At 33.5% G+C, this 12,699-nt stretch overlaps 1 protein-coding gene across 1 annotated transcript in view; it reads right to left on the bottom strand.

Moving 5' to 3' along the window:
- Positions 1-12,488, bottom strand: part of TFPI (tissue factor pathway inhibitor) — a 70,716-nt gene extending 58,228 nt beyond the window's left edge. Inside the window, exon 1 of the mRNA XM_029933289.1 lies at positions 12,208-12,488. The gene's annotated coding sequence lies outside the window, so the exon portion shown is untranslated. The remainder of the gene's footprint in view (positions 1-12,207) is intronic.
- Positions 12,489-12,699: the final 211 nt, after the last annotated feature.

Raw genomic sequence — 12,699 nt, 5'->3', positions numbered from 1 at the left:
ATTAAACTTCTGAAGAATTCATAACTGGACTTAATCAATTGGACAGAAATAAAAGACCAAAAGGGCAAGACTTTGAGGAGTGTTGGCAAGAGCAAATATATGAGTGGTTTGCTATTTAATCATCAACAAATAATTTTTCCTATGTGAACATTCTTTGTCCAAAAAATGTAGATGATATGTTATGTTAGCAATATCACAAATTGGAAATATAAGTATATGAAAATGGCTAAGTGCACACTCATGTTTATGTTAGCATAAAAATGTTACATTTTAGATGTAGATATGCAACATTATGATAATTAGTAGATATGGTGGCATATCCATCTACCAGATGTGATCTTACACAAAGTTAAATTGGTAGTGATAATGACTAGAAGATAAAGTGGGGAATAATCATGGTAATATGGATTTTAAAAGCTGAATACAAATCATATGTCTATTTTAAGATCAGCTAGGTAAAAATTGATGTCATACAGAAAAAAATGTTTTAAAAAGGGAAATATATTAGGCTAGTGAGAATATGGATATCTTTTGTCATTTTTTTCAACTTTTTAAACTGTTGTTTCAGTTTTCTTGTTTGTTTGCATAGTGACAACCATTTGTTACCACTTTTTATCAATATTAGTGAGCCAAAAATGTACAAAAATCCAGATCTCAGGAAAGATATCCTATGTCTACTCCAGGAATATATTTGTAAATAATAAACTCTTCATTAATCCATATTAATTATAGTGATTCCATTTCCCCTATAGTGATTTGTTTAATTATCTCTAAATGATAAATTTCTGGCCAATGATATGAGAAAGCAAGTATGCTCTTTTCCACGGTTCGGGTGTGTACCTTCAAAAAAGACCCTTTCTCAAGTGGAGCCACATAGAAAAGGCCACATGGTGTCTCTGTCCATTTGTCTTTATGTGATGCTTGTCACTGAAGCAATCATCTTATAATATTGAGGCTTGCCTGAGAGAAAGACCACCTGCTGTACATGACAGACATAAAATGACAGGAGAGCCTTAGATCTGTGTCGAATTAACTGGTCTTGAAGCATATTACCTCTGTCCTTTGTACAACAAGATGACATGAGGAATAAGCCTCATCATCTGAGCTAGTTGGCTGTGGTTTTGTCTACCCCCAGCCTAATGTAACCTAACTGGCAGTTATTTTGTTATTTTTACTTCCACAAACTGGTTATTAACCAATTTGTTTCAACTGTTTTGATTAAATGATACCTGGGGGATGAGAAAATAGTATCAGTACTACAAAGCCCAGGTAGGAATCCCCTTTTCTTATCATTAAAACTGTTTTAACACTAAAATAATGTCTGATGTTTTGCTATAGGAGTCTGATTTTTAAGGTTCTTAAAAATAGTTTCAGTGTCTTTTTATTATTTTTTTATTTTTCATTTTTTAAGTAATTTCACTGCCCAACTTGGGAGTCAAACTTACCACCCAGAGATTAAGAGTCACATGCTCTGCTGACTGAAGAAGCAGTCAGTGCCCCTGAGAGAGTCAAAGTTTTAGATTATGTCCTAGAAATATACCCAGAGTAAAGATAAAATATGGAAAACAATGAAGCAAAACATTCTGACTTGATAAGTAAATTAATATTAGAAACACAGGGTAATTAAAAAATAAAAACAACAAAACACATCCTGAAATAACTGCAGACTATTGATTTTATTCATGTTTACTTAAAGGTTGGCAGTCCACTTAGGAAACATCTACTAGATCTGGCTCTTATTACAGGAAGTCATGTTTCCGGAGACTTGTGTAATGTGTGACTCCCTAATGTTAGTTAATAGGTCAGATCATAACACTTACCTGTGTTTTAGATTGTGACAACTTCATTGATAAAAAAAAAAAAAAACTTTATTACTCTCTTTGACATTCAGAAGTTGTCACATATGATTTTATAAAACTGGGGAGTTTCTTCTAAGAATAATACATTAAAAACTATTCACTGTGTAGGCCTGACTTCTTGTCATTTACAACATAAGAAGTAAAAGTAAACACAGTTCCATAGAAAGGAAATAGTGACATTAGGGAGAAAGGATGAATATCTTCATGTATAACCAAATAGCATACATATGTAAACTATTTATTTAAAAAATAAACAAAAACTGAAGTGGAGAATATGATGATAGAATTAGGTATTGTTAGATATAAAAGAAACCATAGGGATAAGTATTTTTAATGAGAAAACTGAATCCCAGAATCCCCCCCTCAAAGTCTTACATTTGAAAATTGGCAGAACTTCAGTTCAAACATAAGAATTGCCAACATTCAAGGAAAAGGCAACTGTACTTTTATTTTCACAAGAAAGACCCACTGTTCTTGCAAATATCTTCCTCTTTTGTCCCCTAAAGTGGATTTCAGATTATTTACAATCTCTAGAAACTAACATTTTATCAAGTTCTCACTAGGGGATTTATATTCTCTGTTTTGGACCTATGTCCTATAAGTAAAATAAGTCAAGAAGAAACTCATCTATTAAAACAATTTAAAATCTTTAATTTTTTTTCTGTGTTTATATCTTTAAAGAGGAAAAATAATCTCTCTAAATAATAATAAGAAATATTAATTCTTATTGCTAGAGGAACAGAGACCTGGGAAATTGAGAAGGAAAATTGAGAAGTGATGGGGGGTGGGAGGAGGAGAAGAGAGAGATAATTAGAAGTTATGAGTAGGGAGAATGTAAATATGTAAAAATATTTCTAAAAATCTGTAAGTCAAGTCTGAAGAAAATGTGATGTAGATCTTTACATACTAAATATAATGAACAAAGAGAAATGAAGTAGAAACACATAAATGAGGAAATAATGCCAAAGATTCTTTGTTATATATTTACTCATAATTACAAAAATCTTTCAGAAGAATATTTGTGGAATTATGTTGTCCAGATTTTACAGTTAAATTTGTAAGATTTTTTTTCAGAAGAAGGTGTCATTCATTTCTTTGAGTTCATCTTTCTTTATCAGAGTGACTCTGCTTCCTGTACTAACCCAGTTTATTTAAAAGTAAAGCGTTTCACAACATACTGTATTCACATCTTTTCTTTAGTGGGTGGTAGGGAGGGTTGGTATTCTATATCTAAACCAGAATGCAGGTTTCTGAGAATTCAGTTCTGTTTAACTACTAAAGATAATAGCTTCAAATATAGGGAAATAAAAATGTTATAAATGAATACAATAAATATAGGTGTGAGGAGAAAGGAAAGAACTGAATATATTAACTGTTTTTTCTTATTTTTACCATCTGTATTTCAAGAGAGAACAATATTGAAAGATTTATGGTTGCTTCTATTTTTCCTACTTTTTATATTTACTTTTCTACGTACCTATTATAGAGTAAGTATTTATTTATTTTGAGAGAGAGAGAGAGAGAGACAGAGAGAGACAGAGAGAGAGAGAGAGTGCTCACCAGCAGGGGAAGGGCAGAAAGAGAGGAAAACAATCTGAAGCAGGCTCCGCACTGTTAACGCCCAGCCTGATGCTGGGCTCCATCTCATGAATTGAACCATGAGATCATCACCTAAGCCAAAATCAAGAGTAGGTGCTTAACAGACTGAGTCACCCAGGATCCCCTACTGGCTAAAGTTTTTATCCTTGAGTACAATAAACATGATGGACCAATTTTCTCACTCAGTGAGAGTAACTGCTGGTGAAAAAAGTCCTAATGTGGAAAAATTCTGGAATTTATGCTTATGCTCCAATGAAAAGTATCTGGAGATGTCTGAGCTTAGTTCAAGATTGGAACTGCAGCTGTTGGTGACTGTAGCCATATGTTTAGATGACATCCTGAATTCAACTTCTCTGAATCATCACTGTTAAGGAACAGGGAGACCCCAGGGAGCTGAGTCATGGACTTCCAGAACCATTCGCATGTTGATCTTCAGCTACTTTAATTTAGACTGTAAAATGTCAGACCCATAAAAGAATGAGAACTGTAGGCCCAGAAAACGAAAGGTTATTGGTGCCACTTGCCTTTTTTATTCAGAGGATCCAATAAATAGTTCTGTTTTTCCTGGTTCCTTACAATGAATGCTCATAATTTTACACTTTTATAAAGACCAGTTAGTTTGTCCAAATTATCATTTCTTTTTTTCCTATCCAATTTCAATCTAATACATGCTCATATAATCAGAAATCCAATAACATCTTCTTGAATGCCCTATTTAATTCCTTGGAATGTAATTTTCTGAGAATAGAGAATAGTTTTGATTTTTTTGTAAGCTACTTTAAATATTAATAATTAGATTAATTTATATATTATTAAACTGTGTGGCATTGCATACCTTTTTATCACGCAAATAATTTATTATATAAAAAGCATATAGTTAATGGTCATCTTTGAAGATATTAAAAATTGAATCTGCTTATTTAAGTGTAATGATGGACCTGAAAGAGAGCTAAAAATTATTTAAGCTCTCCCTTGGCTTCTCAAAAGGATCTTTTCTCAAAGATTTCTTTTTCATTGGATAGCTTTTATAAACATTAAAAAAATTTTTTTTATACTGTTTATTTTTGAGACAGAGAGGACAGAGCATGAGTGGGGGAGGGGCAGAGAGAGGGAGACAGAATCAGAAGCAGGCTCCAGGCTCTGAGCTGTCAGCACAAAGCCTGACGTGGGGCTCGAACCCAAGAACTGTGAGATCATGAACTGAGCTGAAGTTGACCGCTTAACTGACTGAGCCACCCAGGAGCCCCAATTCATTGGATAGCTTTATGGCTTATCTCACATCATAAACTTTATAAAGAGGAGTGCCTGTCTGTCTCAGTTGGTAGAGCAGAGACGCTTCATATCAGGGTTGTGAGTTCAAGCTCCACGAGGGTGTAGAGATTGTTTTAAAACTAACATCTTCAAAAAAAAAAAAACTTTACAAAGATAACTTCTTTATCTTGCCTTCTCTAGGACATATTATTACCTGATATTCTTTTTGATCCTAACTCTATATATTGTTTTCTTTAGATATTTAATCACATCTCAGATATGTCCTTTATGGTGAAATGTAAGCTCCTGAGATCTGAGAGAAACTAGACTCTGTTCTAAAGGACAAATACACGTATGCACAGATATTTCTTATACACATTTCTGGGCATCTAAGGATGCCCACTCACTCATATCTTTTTAATTGAGGCATCCAGTACATATTACAAGGAGAGATGGTCACTTGTATCTCTGTGGCCTCTGAATATGGAGATGATCATATGGAATGCAGGTAAGTGATAGTGGGAAGAATAATGTTGAAATAACAATGGAATGGCAAACAGGGTATTTCAGGGACTTTTTACTTTTTTAAGGGTTTTAATAATGCATGCAAACATAAAATGGCTTTAAATAAGTTGACCATAAATATAGAAAACAAAAAGAAATCTCTTGCCATGTGAATTGTGGCTAATTTAAATTCTCCTGGATTAAACATCTTTCTTTTTTTCTTTCTTTAAAATTTTTTTGGTTTGTTTATTTTTGAGAGAATGTGAAGCAGGCTCCAGGCTCTAAGCTGTCAGCACAGAGCCCAATGCAGGGCTCAAACCCACAAACCGTGAGATCATGACCTGAGCTGAAGCTGGATGCTTAACTGACTGAGCCATCCAGGCACCCCTAAACATCTTTCTTTAGTTGATACATTCATCAGCAATTCCTTAAGAGAAAACAGATAAAACATACACAAAAAGGTTAATCCTGGGAAGACTAAAATAGGACTGCAATTATGGACAGTGAAAGAAAAGTTTAGGCATTTCTAAGGTAAATTGCTTATCTCACAATTTTTTGATAAAGCACATTAACATCAGGGTGTGGGTGCATAATGGTTTCTTTGTCCTGTACCTGTTTCCTTTCCTCATGGACTGAACAACTCTGCTAAATCAGATTAAAACAACAGAACTCAAATAAGATGTGTAGAAACTTGAATAATGTAGCCACTCTCACATGAGTATAAGACCAAATTATAATGCTAAATATATATTTTGTCTATAATATTTATAATTTGGGACTATGTTTGCCTCAACTGGTATAAATAATTGATCTTTGAGGTACTCTAAAAGCATCTTAATTAATATACATATAATTGGAGTCCTGGAAAGAGAGGAATGTGCCTAAGAAGGCAAATGGTATCATATGGAAATGTGGATCTATACAAAGGAATGAAGATGCCACAGGATGTAAGTAACTACAAGGGCAAATAGAAAAGATTTTGTTAACATTTAAATCTCTTTAAAGGATAATTAGCTCATCAATTTTGATAAATGTGTCATATTAATATGTTAATAAAATGAGTTTGGAGTATATGGCTAGTCTTTCTAGCTTCATAAATTTTCTGCAAATCTAAATGCATTTAAGTAAACAGTTTATTTTAAAAAGATGACTAACTGAAGGGCACATCGGTGGCTCAGTCAGTTAAGCATCCGACTTTGGCTCAGTTCATGATCTCACAGTTTGTAGGTTCAAGCCACGCATTGGGCTCTGTGCTGACAGCTCAGAGTCTGGAGCCTGCTTCAGACTCTGTGTCTCCCTCTCTCTCTGTCCCTCCCCCACTTGTCTGTCTGTCTGTCTGTCTCTCTCTCTCTCTAAAAATAAATAAACATTAAAAGAAATTTTAAAAAAGATGACTAATTGAAACCCAAATAATGACATAAATTTATAACATATATGGAAACAAAATGTATGGCACCAATAGCACAAAGGCCAGGGAAGGAAAAGTAGAAGGATACTGTTTGAAGTTTCTTGTACTATTAGAGAAATGGCTTAACATCTCTTGAAAGCAGAATGGAATGAGCCAAAGATGTATACTTTAAGCCCCCAAACAACCACTAAAATAACAAAGAATAATAGCAAATAAACCAACACAGGTGATAAAATATTATCATACATAATACTGAATTCAAAAGACCCCAAGTAAGTAAAAAAGAAAACAAAAATAGATAGGACCAATAGAGCAATAGCTAAATGAGAGACATAAATACAAACATACCAATTATCACATCAAATGTAAATGTTCTAAGCACCCTATTTAAAGGCAAATATCTCCAGGTTGAATAAAGCATTGAGACCAAATTATATATTGCCTAAAAGTCCATTTTCATATGATCACACAAGTGAAAAGTGAAAAGACTTTGATGCAGACAGATACAAGAATAGAGAAGGTACAAACAAGTAATATCAAGAAGTAGAGGTTTCACATCATTACAGATTCTAGTATGAGGAAATATTTTTATGCTTATAAATTTGACAAATTAGATAATTGGACCAATTTCTTGAAAGACACAAACTACCAAAGCTCATTCAAGAAGAAATAGATAATCTGAATAGACTATAATTTTTCTTTTTGAATTTTGAAATTACAAACCTTTCCACAAAGAAACTTTCAGTCCCAGATGGTTTTACTGGTGAATTCCACCAAACATTTAAAGACAAGATAATCCAAACTTTACATTAACTACTCCAGAAAATTTAGCAGAAGGTAGGGAGTACTTGCCAATTCAATCTGTGAGGCCTAAATTACCCTGATACCAAAATAAAAAAAGATAATATGAATAAAAAACGTTAGCCTCCAGTACAGCAATATCAGGTAAAATCATGTTCGAATTTTCATCAGGAAAAAAAAAAACAGGAAGATCTCATTTTCTTTTCTTTTCTTATTTTTTTTTTTTTAGTTTAGAGGTCCAACATTATAATATTTGTGCTTTTATTCTACTGAGAAGATATAAAAGGAATATCATCAGGAATCTAGAATTCTTTAAACTGAATTCTTTTTAAGAGTTTTCTTTTACCATTTCTTATTGTGGCATAGTAGAGGTACCATGAAATTTGTTATTTTAACAATTTTTAACATGTATTTATTTATTTTGAGAGAGAGAGAGAGCACAAGTGGGGAAGGGTAGAGAGAGAAGGAGGGAGGGAGAGAATCCTAAGCAGGCTATATGCTGTCAGCATAGAGCCAGATAGAAGTGTGAGATCATGACCTGAGGTGAAGTAAGAGTTAGAGGCATAACTGACTGAGCCACGCAGGTGCCCCTGCCATTTTAACCATTTTTAAGTGTACATCTCAGTGGCATTAATTATATTCACAATGTTATACAATCATTACCATTATATATTTCTGAAATTTCTCACTACTCCAAACAGAAATTCTGTATACATTGATCAGTAACTCATCATTCATGCCTTCCTCTAGATACTAGTAAACTCTAATCTATTCCCTGTCTCTATGAATTTGTCTATTCTGGATATACACATGGAACTATATACTATCTGTTTTTCTATTCTGGTTTATTTCACTTTAGCATGTTTCCAAGATTCATTCTTATATCATGAATCAGAAATTCATTCATTTTATATTCATGTATATTTGAAAATAGTTGGCACTAAAAAGAGCAAGAGTAGGCATATGGTATTTTAATATGATCATTTTGATTCAATTTTGCAACAAAACTATTATTCTTAAGGCTTACCCCATTACTGAGGTTTACTCCATTTTTAAGTCTTATAAAGTAAAGAATGAGGTAAAGATTGTTATTATGGGATTGAGGCTAGGCTAGACATTGATAGGACTCATGAACAGGAGAGATAAACAGAGGTTGGCAGGAGAGTGGTGGTGGCACTGAGGGTGTGGTGGAATTGAAGGATGCCAGTGGCAAATTATGCTTGTTAATAAAACACTACATTTTATTAGTACCATATTGACTCATACTTTCACATATCTGATGCAAAATAGTCTAGTCAGCAACATATAATATTTATTCCATCTAGAAAGAATGCTACTATGACTTTTTTTATTGGGAAATTCCTTGCAATAAGTCCATGTCACCTCAAGGAACTATGGTCCACCAGACAGAATAATTGGAATAGAAATATTGCATCACTGGCACTTCTACTATTGACGATGGTGTCCTTTTACTCTTTTGTTTTTAAAATAAATTTAAAACGTGTTTGTTCCAAATGAGAGAGAACATAGAGTCCCAAAGGAAGGGTGGAAGAGATATGAACATATCAGATTTGACATGGATCCAGTGATTTTTGTTATTGGTTCTGGAAAGAAGAATTGTGGAAATGACTAGTTCATCCTCAGCCTTTTGATAGTTGAATCCTAAGTTGTGGTTCTACATGACACCTGCCACTTGGAGAAGTGAAGACAAGGGGGAGACTGGGCTCAAAGAGATGATACATCATACCAACTACCAGTCATTGAGGATCTCAGAGACCTACTAGAAATGGTCTGTCATGAAAGAACTTTCTGGAATTGTTTGCAACATTTCTTCGTGTAGGTGTGATTTAATATTCAGAAATGAGTTCAATAGTCATTCAATTTCTTGAATTCAGATATCTCCAAAAAATCAAAGAATTATAGCTTTGGTATATTTCTATAAAAGATATAATGCATTTAAACATATCTTTGTTTTTAGGGGCTCCTGCGTGGCTTAGTGGGTTAATTGTCCAACTCTGATTTCCACTCAGGTCATGATCTCACAGTTTGTGAGTTCAAGCCCTGCATCAGGGTCTGCACTGACAGAAGGGAGACTGCTTGGGGTTCTCTCTGTCTCCTCCTCTCTGCCCCTCCCCCATTCTCTCTCTTTCTCTCAAAATGAATAAATAAACCTTGACAGCAGCAGCAACAACAATAACAACAAAATAATATTTTTGTTTTTAAAAAAACAACTCTGTAAAACAATTTCCTGAGTTAAATGTTTTAGAAGGAAAACAAAAAAGGGAGGGGGCTGGAAACAGCCTTTATTGAAATAGGTGAATTAGATTGTAGTAAAGTTCTTAGATCATGTCTACATAGCAACAATATGTTGGTGACATAATTAACTTATTTTGACCAATATTATCATTCAACTTATTTATGTATACTAATAAATAAAGTATTTTTGAAAATCCTATTCTAAGTACGTCCCTTCCCTTTTCATATTGTTTCTCCTGCCTTTTATTCTTTTATTTTGCAAAGATTTTTACTTTGCAATTTTTTTTTTTTTTGCTAATTAGGTAGTGATCTGAGGCGAAATGTGTCTTAAAAGTTTGTGACACTGAATTTAAACCAACTATTCCTAACTATTCTAAAGAATATATTAATTTGCTATTTGGTTAGTTCCTAGGTATTCTAGGAACAAGTAAAACCTTTTGAGCTTGACTTTTTCTTCTAGTAGTTAGTCATCTTATCCAATTATCTTTTGAAATATATAGAAAACAAATATCAGGAAATTAATTCTCAAGAAAATAGTAAATTAATATTACAAAACCATAGTTTAATAACAAAAACAATTTCCCACTTCATAGATTATTTTTAAATTTAGCAAAAATGTTTCTAATCGAAGATTCTAGTCAAAATAGCTGTATGACAAGCAAGTGAAGTGTTGAGTTACAGACTATCAGACTTACAAGCACCAACTGATGGCATAATCCATTTAGACAGGAACCACATTTTGATCTAGTCATTGGAGGTAAAACTAATACTTAAAGATATCAGAATATACCTTTAAAAAAACAAAAACAAAACAAAACTTGTGCCATTCAGCATAATAGAAATAGAAAAGAAAAATAGAAAGACCCAAATAGTAATAGTAATATGTATGGCATTAAAGTTCTCCAGCAACATTCTTTTTTTTTCTTTCTTTTTTTTTTTTAGAAAGAGGGAGCATGAGTGGGGGAGGGTCAGAGAGAGAGAGAGAGAGAGAGAGAGAGAGAGAGGCAGAATCCGAAGTAGGCTCCAAGCTCTGAGCTGTCAGCACAGAACCCCACAGGGGACTTAAACCTGTGAACTACAAGATCATGACCTGAGCCAAAGTCAGACGCTTAACAGATTGAGCACCCACGTGCCCCTCTCCAACAACATTCTATGGTCAGTTACCTGAAGATAAATTTAGTTTCCCAACATAACTACTCAAATTTGAAAAGTATTTTAGAGTTTTGCTTTTATGTCTATGATGTTAATTATCTGTATTTATATTAATATTTAACCCTTTTGATCCCCATGAATATTTTATGTAATTTTATTAACCCAAACGCTCTGAATTAAATTGTATACTCCAATACATTTTCAAAGACATTATTCACCTTTTATTTTAAAGATTAGAGGAGATATAGATAAAATGACTTAAAATAATCATGCACTAGAATAATGAATTAAAAACAATCTAAAAACCTTTTAAGGAAGGACTTTCTTTAGGTTTAAATACTTTGCAGTATCTCAAAATTGACATGTTTCTATTCTGACGTAAATATTATGCCTTTACACATAAAATATGACTCTCTCGGCCATAGACTTCCTGCTTGGGTTCTGCCCTTTGTGTTTATCACACAATTTACAAAGTCATTTTGTGACTAATTTCCAGAGGACTGAGTCACAGTGTGGCTGTTGCTTATCTTTTTTTTTTTTTTTTCCTACATGGCACTGTTCGTCCTTCATTTTTTGGTATTACTTACACAAATGAGTTTTTTCCATAATTAAATAATCTTGTCTCATTATAGTTTGGTGGTTATGCGCCTTTATTAACTACTAGAAGCAAATTTTAATGTCATTTCATAACCAATATGAACATGATAGTACATCATGTAGGTATGTGATCTATTGCTTTAATTAACATCATTGCCCTGCAAATAGTGACATTATATATTCTTACTTAAGTGTCTAGAGTGTGAGCTTTATTTTTTGAAGATTTGTAAAATATTTCCTTAGATTAGTTAATACAGGCATATAATATTTAATTTAGTTTACAAGAATTCTAATGTTTATGCTTCATTTTAACTATGAACAATTAAAGGTAATGGAAGGAGGTCCTTTCAACATAAGGCTCCCAGGGAGTCTCTCACTCCTATTTCTTTATGTGTGAACATATACTATTTAAAAGTAAACTAAATCTTCAGAAAAAAAAATCCAGTTAAACACACGATTAGTAAAGAATTGCCACCAAAAGCTGAAAATTACAGAAAAAGCTACATCTCACCAACTTCTTACAAAAATGTTCAAGGTCTTAAAGCATAAATATATGCTGCACATATCTGCTGAAGAACTAAATGCAAAGTGCTGAGAACTTCATTTTGTACTGAAGTATGAGTTTACTTTGTTTACAGAGAAGAGTCAATTTTCATTATAGGGTTACAGACAATGGTCCTCCCCTACCAGCCTTTAGTCTCAGTACCCCGTTTTTCTCCCACAAAAAAAGAAATAAATATTATTTCTCATGGGTTAGAAAGTGTATCGCCAAGTACTCACGAGCCAAATCTCTGAAGAAAGTTCTTGGAAAGATTTTTTTCAAAGCGGAGTTGAGGTTATTTTGTTTTCCCTTCCAGGCACTGAAGAGAAGATTTATCTTTTGTACTTCTTCTTTTAAACAGATCAAGAAACTGGGAGTGGAGAATAGTGAAAGAAATGTAATCTGATCCTGCCAGCAGTGACAGGGCGAGGTATGAATTTGATGATTGTATAGCCCAAAGTCGCTCCTGTCTGTTGGAGCAAAGTGGGCGCCCCAGAGCTGGTGTGAGAGATCACAGGCAGTGGGGAACAGCCAGACTTCCTGTTTAGGTCACTCCAACAGTATTTAGCCTAATTTCGCCAAACACTTCAAAAGGCTTTTCTATTAGGGACGAAACGAAGGAAACCGTACTCAGAATTATTGTTCTTGAGGAACTGTGTCTTCCACTTTCCAGGATTCTTTTTTATAATCAGCTAAAAAGAAAAAAACACTTTTCCCCTCATGCTTAAGAT

Source organism: Suricata suricatta, chromosome 3 (genome assembly GCF_006229205.1).
Source record: "Suricata suricatta isolate VVHF042 chromosome 3, meerkat_22Aug2017_6uvM2_HiC, whole genome shotgun sequence".
NCBI lineage: Eukaryota > Metazoa > Chordata > Mammalia > Carnivora > Herpestidae > Suricata > Suricata suricatta.
This window is presented reverse-complemented; position numbering and strand designations above follow the sequence as displayed.